Here is a 15,837-nt window from a genome sequence, read left to right as displayed (position 1 = left end):
GGTGTCTGCAGCAGAGATGCTGCCGGTGCTGCCCGTGGTGCAGGTGCTTGCAGTAGTGGAAGGAGACACCAGGCTGTCTCCAGCAGCCTCGGACGGCTGTCCACTGGGGATGATGCTGGTGACTGTCGTAGTGGCAGCGGCGGTGGAGATGGCGAGGCAGGTGGCAGTGCAGGTGGCAGTCGTTGCGGCGGTGCTCCCCGTGGTACAGGTTGCTGGCCTGTCAGGACAAATGGTGGTCACTAGTCTCTGACTTGCCCTTGCCTTTGTGTCCCTTCCCCACCCTGGTAGACGCTGCTGGGACCTTGGCACTGTCCTCTTTTGTCTTGGATGAGGCCTTGCTGGGTGGGTTTTGCGTCCTGTCCGTGCTGCATGACGGCCCCTTCTTAACCTTGGCAGATGGCAGAATCAGGTGGTCTTTAGCATCTGTATGTGGCACACTGCCAGCCCTGACGGGTGCCCCCTTCGATCCTCTCGGACTTGCAGGGACCACAGCGGACACTGAGTTGGTGGCTGAGGTGCTGGCCTGGAATCTAGACATCCTGGCCCTAGGGGAAGGACGGGGGAGGCGTAGGGAAGAGGTCAATGTTAGACAGGAAAAGTTTTTTTGACACACTGGGACGGGAAGATGGGGTGGTGTGGGAGTGGAGGAAGAGGTAGTGGCTGTAGGAGGTGTACGTCTACTGAGTTTTGGGTGAAGGTGCATGGGCTGGAGGCTGTTGTGAGGTGGATGGCTGTTAAGTGGGTTTGTGCCTGCGTTTGTGTACTTTGGGAGGAGGGCTCACAGACACACTGGGAGAGGACACAGGGGACATGTGCATGGTTGTGGGGTTGGTGATTGCTCGTGAGGGTTGTGTTGTGATGGGCGTGCTGGTAATGGAGGCAGTGGCTGATGATGTAGGTCATGCAGGTGTGAGTGGAGACACTAATGGGAGGGAGGTGGACAAAGAGGAGGAGGAGGGGGACACAGTGGAGGAAGTGGATGTTGGTATGTGTGCATGGGTATGGTGCTTGTGTGAGTGCCTGTGTGATGATGTGTGGTTCTTATGTTTTCCTGAGCCACTTTTGTGTGTTGATGTGTGTGCATGCTCATCTGAAGGTGTGCTTGGGTGAGGTAGAGGGGATTGGATCTGGGTGCGGAAGTTGGAGGGGAAGGCTGGACAAAGGGACAATGGCTACCATCAGTGCTGAGGCCAGAGCCTGAAATGCTTTCTGTTGGGCTGCCACACCAGAATTAATGCCCTCCAGGTATGCATTTGTTTGTTGCAAATGCCTCTCGACATCCTGGATGGCATTCAGAATGGTTGACTGCCCAACAGTGAGGGATCTCAGGAGGGCCATATCCTCCTCACTGGGTGAGCAGGCCTGGGAAACACGCTGAGGGGCTGCTAGGAGGGCGGTGCTGGTAGGGGGGGTGGCGGCTTTACCTGTTGTGGGGGTGGGCACAGCGGTGTCTGCCACCGCCAGGGTGCTTCCATCGGAGGAGGCGTCGCTGTCACTGGTATCCCCTCCTGTCCATGTCGTGGAGCTCCCCTCGCCCTCCGTCCCACTGGTGCTTTCACCCTCAGTGAATTCACCCTCATGGGCCATGTGGGATTCAGCTCCCTCTGTCGCCGGTGCCTCTGCTCCTCCACCAGATGATTCTAATGCATATAAGGACAGGGTAACAAAACAAGAAGGGGGGGATAGACAGAGGATACACATGGTCAATGCCAGCAACACCACTACCGTTGGCGTACACAACACACACTGAGCTGCCCTATGCACTAGGCCATGCCCAACCACACTCACTAAGGTAGTTACCAGCCCATGGGGTACAATGCCTAACGCTAGCATCTGCACACATGACACCCACAGGACCCTGCCCAGTAGTAGTTGGCCACTTGTACTATAGGGGTAGGGGTGCTTCAGATCCTGCAAACAAGGGACCTACCCTGCCATGATCGCCCTGGCCTAGGGGTACCCACATCCCCCACCCAGCTTGTTCCTAAAGCGCGCAAAGTCAGCTTTCGGAAACTGTACTCACCCCCTTGTGGCTGCTGTGATGCCCTCAAGCGCCCATCCAGCTCCAGATAAACCACTGCCCGGATGCGGAACATCAGGGGGGTCATGGTGTATCGGGCACCCCTTCCACCTTGGGAGGCCAGCCCCAGCTGGGCCTCCGCTGTCTTCTTGGTCCAGCGGCACAGGTCCTCCCATCTCTTGCGGCAGTGGGTGCTCCGCCTGTGACAGACCCCCAGGGTCCACACCTCCTTGGCGATGGCACGCCAAATACCCTTCTTCTGGTGAGCGCTGACCTAGAGGGAAAAGACAGCGGAAAATGTAATTACTCACCCGTCCGGACCGTCATACTCATTGCCCACCAGTTCCCACCCATGGCATGACGCACATACAGTGACCACCTCTCATGCAGCATTCAGGCCAGGACGCCTTAGCACCCCCCTACATGTGGCTTACATCCGCACCACTCCAAACAGGCATTGCCCACACATCATGCTCACAGTGTACTCACCTGTTTGTCTGGATGACCGTTGAGTAACGTGTACTGGGGGAGGACCCCATCCACCTGTTTCTCCAACTCCTCTGCAGTGAAGGCAGGGGCCCTTTCCCCAGACACTCTCGCCATTGTCGCATCCATACTCAGGTCACACCCGCACTTGCAGTGTAGGTCTTCTCCTGTTGTTGGTCAGGTAGCAAGTGAGTGAATAGGTAGAAAATCGTGGTGACGTCTGCGGCGGTGCGCACCGTCGCCGCCAGCGTACATCGCAATTGGCTCCTGGGACCCATAGGGCCCAATAATAACCAATGCGGAGTTGCGCGGCGGTCATTGACCGCCTACCGCAACGCAGCACAACACCAGCACAGTTACCTCATTACCCCTTGCCCTTCCTCACAGGTCAGGCAGCCGCCATTTCACGGGGGCTCCAGGCATGGCACCTAACTGCTTCACAGCAAATATTGGCACATATACTGACTCTTGATTTCAAACACTCCTTCAATTCCATTAATTCAAACACAGTTGTGCTATCTATGTGGAAATATGACCTTCTGCTCACCGTTCTCCTCCATAGGCTACAACCGCTGAAGCAGATGATGAGATGGCGGCATCCTCCGGTGTACAGACCCCTGGTGGACCTGGTGACAATGGAGGACAGACTCATTATCATCACATACAGACTTGATCGTGCCACAATCCAAGAACTGTGTGCCCAATTGGAGCCAGACCTGATGTCAGCTATCCGCCAGCCCACCAAATACCCCCTTTAGTGCAGGTCTTGTCACTGCTCCATTTCCTGGCAAGTGGCTCCTTTCAAACAACAGTGGCCATGGCATCAGGGAAGTCTCAGCCAATGTTCTCCAACGTGTTGACCAGAGTGCTGTCTGCCCTGCTGAAACACATGCGCAGCTACATCGTCTTCCCCCAGGTGGAGGATTTGGCCACAGTGAAAGCTGACATCTATGCCCTGGGACATATCCCCAACATCATTGGTGCCATTGATGGTACACATGTGGCATTTATTCCCCCCCGCAGAAATGAACAGGTGTACACTAATGTGCAAATGGTGTGTTTGGCAGACCAGTACATCTCCCATGTCAATGCCAAATATCCTGGCTCAGTGCATGACACCTATATCCTGAGGAATAGCAGTATCCCTTATGTGATGGGGCAACTCCAGAGGCACCGGGTGTGGCTAATAGGTGAGCCCAACGTCCCCACACACTATGAGTAGGTGTCCGGGTATGGGTTTGTCCCTAAGGGTTAGTGTGTGTCTAACAGTTGTCCCTCGATATTTGCAGGTGACGCTGGTTACCCCAACCTCTCATGGCTACTGACCCCAGTGAGGAAACCCAGGACAAGGGCTGAGGAGCGTAACAATGAGTCACATGGGCAAACAAGGAAGATTATTGAGAGGACCGTCGGCCTCCATCTGACTGGTGGATCCCTGTACTACTAAGCCAAGAAGGTGTGCCAGATCATCGTGGCATGCTGTATGTTGCACAACCTGGCCTTGAGATGCCAGGTGCCTTTTCTGCTGGAGGATGAGCCTGGGGATGGTCTTGTGGCAGCGGTGGAGCCTGTGGACAGTGAGGAAGAGGAGGCAGATGAAGAAGATGTGGACAACATAACAAACATTATCCAGCAGTACTTACAGTGACACACAGGTAAGAGACTGTAACTCAACTTCACATTTCAGTATACTTTTGGACATTGTACATGGCAGCCTCTTACCCTCTGTCTATGGCCACTGACTGTTCTCTTTGGATTCCCTTTTTTCAGATCTGGTACCCCATTCTGGCTCCTGATATGTGTACTGCTGCCCACCAATTGTCATACATTGGTATAATTCAATGAACATAGACGTTGCAATGCTTTGAGAATGTTGTAAGAATACATCTTTCCAATCATTACACTGACTCCAGTATGGTTTATACTTAAATGGTGTTTCTTTCTTGTGCTAAATAGTATGGGGGTATGGGCAAGGGGCTGGGGCAATGGTGGAGGAAGGTCCATGGTAGAGTCCAGTCTCTTGGTATCACAGGTGCATTGTCCAATGGGGCATAGGAAGGGGAGTAATGGCAGTTCAAGTTGGACATGGTGACATAGCGGGAAAGAAGGGTAACAATCAGGAGAGTCTTATTTCCTGGCAGGGGTCTTGGCAATGTTCTCTGTCTTCTGCCTGGATCGCAGGGACCGTTTGCAGGGTGGTTCTCCTTCTGCAGGGGGTGGGGTGCTGGAGGCACCTTGGTCCTGTGGCGGGGCCTCCTGTCCACTAGCGACGGCGGAGGTGGAAAGCTGTTCCTCGGTTTGGCTACTGTCAGGGGCCCTTTGTTGTGCCACTGCCTCCCTCATGGTCTTGCCCATGTCAGCCAGCGCCCCTGCTATGGTGACCAGGATAGTGTAGATTTTTGTGAAGTCCTCCCTGATCCCCAGGTACTGTCCCTCCTGCAGCCGCTGGGTCTCCTGTAACTTGCCCAGTACCGTGCCCATGGTCTCCTGGGAATGGTGGTATGCTCCCATGATGTTGGAGAGTGCCAAATGGATGGTTGGTTCCCTGGCCCTGTCCTCCCTCTGTCACACAGCAGTCCTCCCAGCTTCCCTGTAGTCCAGTGTCTCTGTCCCCTGAACCGTGTGCCCACTGCCACTGACCCCAGGTCCCTGATCGTCCTGGGTTTGTGGTGTTGACTGGCGTCCCTGTAGTGGTGGACACACTGCTGACTGACGTGTCCTGGGGACAGTGGCATGGGCCCGCTGGGTGGGTGCTGTGCTTGTGTTTCCTGAGGGGGAAGGCTCTTTGGTGGGTTGGGACTGTGGCAGGGGAACCGACTGGCCAGAGGTCCCGGATGGCCTAGGTTGGTCATCGTGATCCAGGCGTGCAGAGCTGCTGTCATTACTGTGGGCCTCTTCTGGTGGGGGTGGGGGGGACTGGATGTGGCTGGCACCACCTGTCCTGTGACGTTGGGTAGGGGTCCTGTTGGGATGCAAGTGTATTGTTATTGTATTTGTGTGTGCCATCCTGTGCAATGGGTGTTTCCCTGTATAATTGTGCTTTCCTTGTCGCCTTGGCCTTGTGTGATTGCTGATTGTGTGGGCTGGGTGAGTCTCTCTACTGGGCATGCTGTGGTGATGGGTGTCCATGCAGGGCTGTGATGGGTGTCCATGCATTGGTGTTGCATGCAGGGCTTTGTATTGGGATGGGTGGGTTGTGATAGTGGGAGTGTTGGAGTGATGGGGGTGAGGGTAGGGGTAGGAGTTTGTGATGGCATGCAGGTAGGGTGGGGCGGATAAAGTAGTTAAGGCTTGACTTACCAGAATCCAGTCCTCCTGCTACTCCTGCGAGGTCCTCAGGATGCATGATCGCCAAGACTTGCTCCTCCCATGTTGTTAGTTGTGGGGGAGGAGGTGGGGGTACACCGCCAGTCCTCTGTACAGCAATCTGGTGTCTTGAAACCACGGATGTGGTGTGAGTGGTATGTGTGAGGTGATGTGTGGGGTGATGTGTTGGGGTGTATACTGTGATGTGCGTGGATGGTGTATGTGTGATGGTGTTCTGTGCCTCTGATTGAGTGTGTGCTCTTTGCTTGTCTCTCTGTGCTTGGTCTCTTTTTTGTTGTTGTAAGGGGTTGTGGGTAGTGTGGGTGTGTGTTTTATAGTGTGTGAGTGTGTGGGTGTGGTGTGTGTATGTGTGTCAGGTGTTTGTATTTTGAACTGTCCAATGTGGTGGTGTTTTGTAAGTGTGTGTATATTTTGAGCGCAGCGGTGTGTACCGCCAATGGTTTACCACGGTTGAAAGACCACTGCGTTGATTCGTGGGTCGTGATACTGTGGACGTATTGCTGTTGGCGTGACGGTGTGGGTTTTGCTATCGCAAGTTTATCACTGACCTTTGGTCTGGCGGACTTGTGTGGGTGTCTGTATTGTAGGTGTATTCTCTGTGTGGGTAATAATACCCGTGGCGGATTACCGCCGCGGTCACCGTATGTTGGCAGCCGTCAGCACGGCGGTAAGCAGCATTTACCGCAATGGTTGTAATGAGGGCCTTAATGTCTGTGCATTATTTCCAGTCATACCCATGGCATACAAAGAAACAACTGGACCTATTCTCACTGGACCTGTCAATGCATCCTTGTACTGTTTGATTTACATTTAAATTCTACACGGGCTGATTTTGAGTGATTTTTGCACAGGCTAGTTTGAATTAAAACTCTGTGCTGGCTGATTCATAAGCAGACTCTGTGCTGGCTGATTTGTGTTAAAACTCTGGGCCGGTTAATTTGTAGTAGGTGTCTGTCCTATCAAATTCACATTTGCATCTGCCATTGTCTGTTTAAGGTTTTGTTCAACAGGTGCAGTAGGCACATCAAAGGTCACATTTCTTACTGCTTCACCTGTTGCTCCTATCTACTCAGAATTGTATGGAAGCAAACAATTCAACAATAACTGACTTATAAAGTCATCATCCGAGTAACTCTAATATGTTCCAACTTTCTTCGCTGAGTGCTTTCTCCTTCCTCTTTCGTTATAACAGGATACAGTCTAGTTCCATCTAATATATCTGCTCTTCAAGTTTTTTTGCTGATTATCCCATCTTGCCCCAGCAGCTGTTATTATTACTTTCTTTAGTCTACCCTCATGCTTATCTCTCTGCTTTTGATAGGCCATGTGTATTGAGCACTTCAAATTGTACAGGTCTTGAAGGCGATTTCATCCCATAAAGTACTTGCTTCAGGTTCTCAATAATTCTCAAATTAAATGTTCTATAGCAGGGAAACGGTAATGCCCCTTTTTTCTCTGTAATCCTATGCTGTTGCTCAAGCCACAAACATGCATGAAGAACTACTTCAGACAATACATAATGACCTGGAGTACCTTCAGATGGGGTCTCTATTCCCTTTCTATCATTGATAATTTCACCTCCTTTCATCAGGCTTTTCAATGCTTTGAAGAACTTCATTCTCAATGAATTTCAATAATTCACAATTTACTTTTCGTTCGCAATGAGAAAGTAATTCTGTTCCCACAAGCCACTCTTCATTGACAACAGCCAATAGCAGCATGACACTATAACGTAGTCCACCAATTCAAGTGTGACTTCACATCAACCAACCGATACCAGCGCAATGCAGTGACATCAAACTCACTCCTAGCAGCAACTCACCCTCCGTTACAATTTCTCTCACACAGTCACTCTTCACACAAACCTAATGAAAAATATTATGAGCAAAAACCAACAACTGTCTGCTCTCTACAGGATATGGTAACAAGATCTTTGAAATCAGTACAGAGATATGCTTTCAAAATTACACATCGAATAAAACTTGACCAGCAGATCTCACTCCGGTTGATACAGCTACCAACCACCCACACTCATACTAGGAATAATATTGGTACCGTTTTCTAACTAATTTAAGGGAAATCCCTACAAATTGGCAAGCCTCAAGTTTGCATGTGCTGGGCTAGAACACGAGGCGAAAAAGCAAAAATAAAAAACAGCACAAAAATAATTTGGAAAAATGACACCTGCAGTAAAAGGTGACTAAAATATAACTAAAAAGAGAAAGTGTCAGCATTTCAGAAGTTTGATCAAGAGTCTTCTTCTTTGCTCAGGGGAAAAATTCTAAGTCTTACCAAAGCATTGAAAATGCCAGGTAAGGTTAGAGAGGCCTGTACCTCTCAAAGTCCAAGGGGTCTCTCCTACAGAGTGCAAACGAAAGCTGCCAGCAATCCAAGTGGGGAACGGTAATTTAAAGTTCACCAATCAGAAGTGTGACATAAATCGAAAGTCTTCACTGTCCAATCAAAGTTAATCATGCGACCCGGAATAGCAGCAAAGGGATATATTTTCATGTCCATCACGAGAAAGGCATCCACCTTAGCTCATCTGTACAATTTGAAACAAAATTGTAAGCTGAAGCAGTTTTTACTTCCTCTGTTTCCTGTAATGTGTCATCCTCAAGGTTACTTTCTCAGGCTCACTATGGGTAAACAATAAGACATCTATTTCCAAGCTAAAATTTCACGCGAACGAAGTCTTAAAGAAAAATGATGTTAGCAAGAATGATTACACTTTTTTGCACACATTGTAGGAAACAGGGCTTTGCTTGCCTCACTTAGGCTAAATAAAGCAAATGAAATAGGACATTCATTTATAATAAATAATGCACATATAACATTTAAAATTATGAATTTGTCATTAATACCCTTGTCAGTGTTCATGTTACAGTGGATTTCAAATGAAATAACTTGGCTAATGCATTTCAGTAAGTATAACTCAGAACTACATTCTCAACATTAGTATGTGACATTTAAAATATTTCTTTTTAGAAACTCATTATTATTTTAGTGAAACCTGTTAATTAACATGATGGGGAAACGTATCAAATCAAAACAAATTATTATATTTGCAGTAAAATAGCTCTATTGCATCACAATAGATCATTATTCACCTTAACATAGGCTCTCAGTGCTCCACTCTATAGTTAACATGTTAGAATTTCAAACATGATAATGCAAAGTTTGTAACTATAGATCCTCACCGTGAAGTCAAAGATAGCAATAACATTTCTGCTACATCACCTCCCAGTACAAGAGTGTTCTGCACGTTTTCCACTGGTCCATGTGTTTTTTAAACCACTTGCAGCTTTAAAAACTCAGCTGCATGGATATTTTTTTCTAAATTCAAGATGGCGCAAGGAAACGATGTCAGGTATTGTGCAAATATCATTACCAGCACAGATTTGTCACTATAATATTGACTGACAGAAAACACAAACAGTTATGCAGTTTCCTGTTGTTGAAGCTGACGCTGTACTAACCCAGAGCCTGAAAACAACTGCATCCTTTGGTATTTCTGCACCTGTGCCTAATTACGAAATAAGTACTTGAGGCACCGGGGTTTGACTCTGTTACCCGCCATTTCCTATCGCTTCGGGGTGGGAATCATTAGCAGCAGTTTCATGTACTCAATAGATCATTATGTCAAACGATTTCAACCACATGCCATAAACATTCTGCATCCCCACGGGCCGTCACTTCCTCCCTTTCTCGTAAAGCCTGGGCCTAGCCGGGTCTGTGCTTTCCTTCTGCCACCTTCCAGGCAGCCGCCCGTTATCCAGCCCATCGAGTGCTTCCCTGACATAGGTCTGTCATATGGCCAGCTCTGTTTGGGCGCTGCTAATTCGATACCTCCTGCCAATATAATAACTTTGCTTTACGGCTGGATCACAGCCTGCTGCGTGGACCCACGAGGTGCTACAAAGGGCTACACACATACCAGCTTCCTGAGTGCTATTTTATGGATGTCAATGACAGTATAGTGATATTTCCTGATTCTGATTGGTTGATTTACTTCATGGCGATAGCATCGCTGGAGATGTTCCAGGGATCAAGTTGCTGCAGCAGCAGCAGTGTAAGACCTGTGTTCAATGATTACAAGCTTTAACTTTCTGTTTTACTGACTACATTTTTACATTTTTTTATTTGCATTTAAGTATACAACATAGTACAGCAGGTACAGCGTGTAATTGGCAGGGGAAAGGGGAAAGGTGGAAAGGGGGAGGACAGAGTGGGGAGTAGAAAGGGAAGTTCGGTTACACATAAAGACAAACAGCGAATTTTACCATTCTGCAGAGGATCTCTTCCAAATGTGATAGCCTTACCAGCAAGCGATTGAGGTAAACAACATGCAAATCAATCCCCCATGCTGGTAGTGCGCCGTCCCAGGGGGGGGAAATAGTGTTCAAACAGTCATGCCAATGTCCTGGTAGGTGGGGCCCGGTCCTGGCTGGCAGCACATGTAAAGGTACTAGAGATTAGGGTGGATGGAGAGGAAAAGGGTCGTCATCACGGTTGCATCTCGGAGGTGGGTGGCAAGGGAGTTGCTGTTGCCCAAAAATGTACGGAGGAGTTCCCATATGTCATTCAGGCACGATCTTCCAGACATCATTTCCCAATAGTTGAAAAGTTGCTCCTGGCAGTAGGTTGAATCTCGCAACCAAGGGAGCACTGTGGGAATATTGCAGCGGCCCCCATGGACAGCTGCTCCGCGCTTAGCTAGACGATGAAGCATGGTAGTTAAGAGGCAATCACCAATGGGGACATCTAGATCTCGACTGATCCAAATTCCTAAATATCGCACTGGCTCCCTTGCCAATTGGAACAGGAACTCTACTGGGAACGGCAGGGTAGAGTAGGTCAGCGGGATATGAAAGATTTCAACTAATTAATTTGAATGCCAGAGAAACCACCAAATCGGATCATTTCACTTGTCAGAGGAGTAAGGTTCTCTTGCAGTTTATTTAGGTTGATAAAGAGTGATATTGTCTGCATACATTCAAACCACCAGCACCGTGGAGGTGAAGCCGAGGCCAGGATGGGCGTGGCATTGACTCAGATGTGCAGCAAGAGGCTCCATCACCACAGGAAATAATGAGAGCAGGCAGCCCTGACAAGGTATTCTGGTTATCAGGAGTGGCTCGGACACTGCTCCATTTAGTCTCACCCAGGCCTTGCAGAGATGCCTTAGTGGCATCAAAAAAAGCAGCAACTGCAGGAGGCTGGGGGTTCAGGTGGTCCATTACCGCAAAGATAGTGTGTACCTTGTGTGGAGTAGATCGGCCCAATATGAACCTGTACTTATCTGGTCGGATAATGTTGGGGAGGAGTTTGTCAAAAATCTTGTTATCAACTTTCATCAGGGAGTGCGGCCTGTAAGAGTCACAGTGTTGTGATGGTTTATCAGGCTTAAGGATCGTCGCCGAGAGATGGGGCAGACAGCCCTTCTCTAGAGATTCTACAAACCTTGCCAACATGTGTGGGGTGAGGATTGTGACACATTCTTTATAAAAGGCAGTTGTCAGGTCATACATGCCGGAGCCTTATCCCCTAGAAGGGTGCCGACCACCCGAATTAATTCTTCGATTGTAATAGGTGAATTGAGAAATTCACGGTGGGCGCAGTCCATAAGTTGTATGTCGTCCAAGTACTACCTCAGTTCAGTTTCGGGACGTGGCGGGGTGACACGGTAAAATATGACTTGTGTGCCTACACTCTTCTGCTCTCTGTAAATATCAGCTGTGGGAAAAATAAGTTCTAGTGCTCGAAAATAAGTGCTGGTGCCCCCCACCGGCAACCCCGAGCTCAAATTAAGCACTGACTGTGCAGAAAACAGGCTTATCTGAAAAGATGCTTCCTGTGGTGATGTGGTTTGGGTTTATTGCTCTACTGAGGCACCACTGGAGGCGGCGCCTCATGGAAATGGTGTCTCAAGTTGTAGAACAACACTCTATTTGGAGATACATGATAACTGTGCTGTATGAAAGCTGTGTTGTTTCATGTAATAAACAGAAGTCCTATGGAGTGCTGTTCAGAATTAATCCAAACTCGTACTTTGGATCCATTCATCTTAGTGTCACCTACATTCAAAACACTACAGTTACCATTTTTTCCGGGTCGCAGGTGGAGTAACACTAAACGCCACAATTGATACTTCCCTTAAGAAAAAAGCATTACCAGAGAACAGCTAATCGTTGACATCATCCTTTTGTATACTCCTGTGGTCATGGACTGGCCGTTGTCCCGCCTGCTTGGACATTTTTACTTGTGAAGAACTATGACATTTGCATGTATCTTTCCAAGTGTATTATTACTAATTGGCGTAGTTAACAATACAACCTACATGTTAAAAGCAGTGCTGATTTCCTTGTTTCTGTATGGGAGTGCTGGCCCACACAGGACGAGAGCATGTGACAGGACCTAGTCAGGCGTTTTAGGCTAGGTTAGAAAACGCATTAGAACTTTTCTGAATCCAGGAGAGTAAAACACCAGTGCTTGATTGATAAATAGCTGCGGTTCAAAACAAAGAAAAACGAAAGATTATAGATATGCCACAAGGAAAGCCAAACCGCCTTTCTGGGCCAAAACGCTAAAAACGTCACCTGTTAAACTATAGGCCTTTTTCAGCCACAACCACTTCTCCTTAATACTCAAGTGTGGCCAGCTTTGTCCAGCTTTCTGATGGACTTAGTGGCATATTTATAATGCCCTAGCGCCACCTTTTGTCGCATTAACGTCATTATTTTTTATGTTAATGTGGCACAACGAGGCTGAAATCCCTGCGCATATTTACAGAGTGGCGCAATGCATGCATTGTGCCACTCTGTAACCATTTGCACTACATTATGCCTGCACCAGGCATAATGTATGCAAAGGGGGCATTACCCCGTGGTGCAAGGAAATCTTTGAGATTTCCTTGCACCATTTTTTACAGCACTTTTAACGCCTGCGCAAGAGCAGGCATTAAAAGGAGGCTTCCATTCTTTAGAATGGGCCACTATGTACTCTGCAGGAGTAGCGCCAATATTTTGGCACTACTCCTGCAGAGTACATCATTAGCATCATGAGAAATTACGCTACTGCCCCCTACCCTGTGCCATGGTGCACCGTATTTTAAATAAAGGCGCACACATTGTGGCGTTAGGCGGTGCTAGTTGGTGCAGGGAAAGTGGCGCTGCACCCAGTACAGCGCCACTTTCCATAAGTATGCCGCTAAGGCTTTTCTTTATCAATAAAATTGAGACCATTATACAAATTCTGATGGCATCAGTTAAACAGTCAGTCTCTCAATCTGATTTTTACTTTTTCTTACATCCCATTTTCCAGGAAAATGGTGACCCATTCCAGTGGCGTCCCAAGGGGAGGGCATACCTTCGGGGCAAAACTGACATGTATTTATTAATGGACCAATTTTAACAAGCATTTGCAATGCAATGGGTCTCGGATTTGCTCGAGTCAGAGCTATTAGCGTCGTAAATTCCTCACTGGACTTTTCTTGCCACTTAAATTGAAAGTGAAAAGTAAAACAGCTGACATAAGCGAGGTGAATCAAAGCACCATCGCCTCCATGATCATGAGCGCGAAGGAGAGACAGAAAAAGAAGACGTTTGCTCACAGTCAAACGTATCGGGAGTCATGTAATTATCCATGTAACGGGGCAGTCTGCAACGCGATAACAAAACTGCCCCATGGAGGGACAAAGGTAAAGCATTTACCAATGATGATGAAGGATTTTTGAAAGGCAAACCCATGAACAAGTGATAGTGATGGGCATGCGTTGGGTTTTATTAAAAGCCCACAATACTTACAACAGGTCGAAGCGCTTGTGCGCGCGACCTAAAAAGGTGCTTAATGTTCAGCAATCACAGACCCATTATGCCAAAAATGAACATATTTGTAATGTAATCAGCTGCTAAGCCTCTCAATTTAGAAAGGTGGTAAAGAGATTTCAGACATCTTAGATCACACATTAAATGAAGATGAATTTCTAAGGGATTTTAAAAGTATTGTCCTCTCTTTGCGTCTCGCCACTTTCTGACATGATAACCTAGACTACCAGATGACCCCAGAAAGAATATGTGCACAACTAACAGACATTCTCCGACTACATTTGCATCAAATTAGTAGCTAAATTTTCGCAAGCAGCAATGAACAAATATTCAGACAGCTCAGTTAACTGTGCGTTTTTAAATGTGCTGTGCTATGAATTAAAATACAAAATACCAGTCATTAAACTAGTTGATCAATTTTACTATTCTGACTCCAGTGAAAGAGAATCAACCAAAAACATGGGTGTGGCCGTTAACAGTAGTTTAGACATTTCTGTTAAATGATGTAAGTCATAGGTAAATGAATTGAAAATGAAATTGCATTTTTATAGCACTGACTACCCCTGATGAGGCGTTGAAGTGCTTTACGGTGAGTAACACTCTATCCAAGAGCCCAAATTTAGTGATCAGTACATTGGTTATCGGCGTTAGTCTTGCAGGGTAAAGGAAACCATTTAAAGCATTACAGTTTCTTTGTGGTACATTAGTGATCATTAGAGGGGGCTAGGTGACAAGGAAATGTTTTCAAAAAAACTTTAGACAGGCATGAGATTTAAAGTAGTTTATATACAGAAGAGACATATATTAGAGGGAAGAAGAGGTGCATTCAAAATAAAGGAGGGAAATAGTAATTTAAGAACATTTTTCATGCAGATTTAAAGAAGTATAGCAAGTGGAGATTTTTTGCAACAACGTGCAATCTGTGGATATCAACCCTTGGAAAGAAACAGTTTTAAAATCCGCTTCATAGGAATGTGGCTTTTTGAAGACGTGAGATACTTCTCTCACTGCAAAAAAAGCAAGCCCAATGCTCGCTGAGACCCCGTGCCAGCGACCATGAAGCAGTGAAACATTTAAGCACATTCCGGTACATATAATTACAATTAAACAACATCAACATTGCCCTACTGTCTGCAATGCAAGCAATGCTTTCAAACCCACGAACACTCCTATGTGTACCTACTATAACAGAATATTCAATGCCATAAAGTATTGTTATAGTTTATGTAAATCATTTTACACCATCCATAAACTACACATATATTATAAACATGTTATGAATAACTCCTGTCAACTTAAAATATAACAAGGTAGTTGATAAACAAATTGCAGTAATCAAAATTCAGTGCATGCTTATGTGACCCATTCACCATCTGGTTCAGAAGGTGATGTCCTCTGTGCCCACTTGAAGAGCACCAACTCCCACAGGACAATCATCATGTCCTGCAGACTGGATGTGTCTGTGGTCACATTGACCCTCCAACATTGAGAAGACCTGCAATTGTAAAGCCTTCAACAATGTGAGGATTCGCACCCTCAGTTTCAGTGTGATAAAATATAATCTATTTTCAATCATTTATAGGCCACCACATCAAAGTAGAAACTCAGGAGCTTATTTGTGAACGGATTTGTTTTGTTAAGGTCTCTGGCCTTTGACAGCCACTGATTATGTGAATGTGTTGTGTACTCATTATTCTTGTGTCTAAACAAAAAACTCTAACTAGTGGTCTGATGAGCAGATTCCAACTACTGCTGAGCACTGCAGCTCAGATGCTGAACTAAATCTTGCACTTTGAGCATTTACCTCTACCCAGGTATTCTCTGCCGTAATTGCCCATGGATGACAATTAGGGGTAGCAACTGCTACCTCTGATTTGCTCTTTACACTGCCTTCCATGCTGGTGATTTCTGTGGTCACAGACACAAAGAAAGGATAAGAAGGCAAGCTCTTGTCAAATGCCTCTTAGAAGAAAGTAGGATGCTTTGTGTTTGGTGAAGGGTGAAGTTGTAATTTCTGTGATTTAAAAAGGGCAGAATTTCTCTTCAGCTACACCTAGCATTTAGATGAAAGGACATCTATGTGATTACCTCTGGTTTTCAGTGATAGGTTCAAGGAAAACACAATTACCTTGAAAGTGTTTGGGGATCTGGGCTTGCTAGTTGCACCCTTATTTGATG

At 46.9% G+C, this 15,837-nt stretch overlaps 1 protein-coding gene across 1 annotated transcript in view; it reads right to left on the bottom strand.

The window, feature by feature from the left end:
- Positions 1-15,837, bottom strand: part of PDLIM4 (PDZ and LIM domain 4) — a 525,321-nt gene that overhangs the window by 102,327 nt on the left and 407,157 nt on the right. The window lies entirely within an intron of this gene.

Source organism: Pleurodeles waltl, chromosome 7 (genome assembly GCF_031143425.1).
Source record: "Pleurodeles waltl isolate 20211129_DDA chromosome 7, aPleWal1.hap1.20221129, whole genome shotgun sequence".
Classification (NCBI taxonomy): domain Eukaryota; kingdom Metazoa; phylum Chordata; class Amphibia; order Caudata; family Salamandridae; genus Pleurodeles; species Pleurodeles waltl.
The sequence above is the reverse complement of the archived record's forward strand: the minus strand, read 5'-3'. Positions and strand labels throughout refer to the sequence as shown.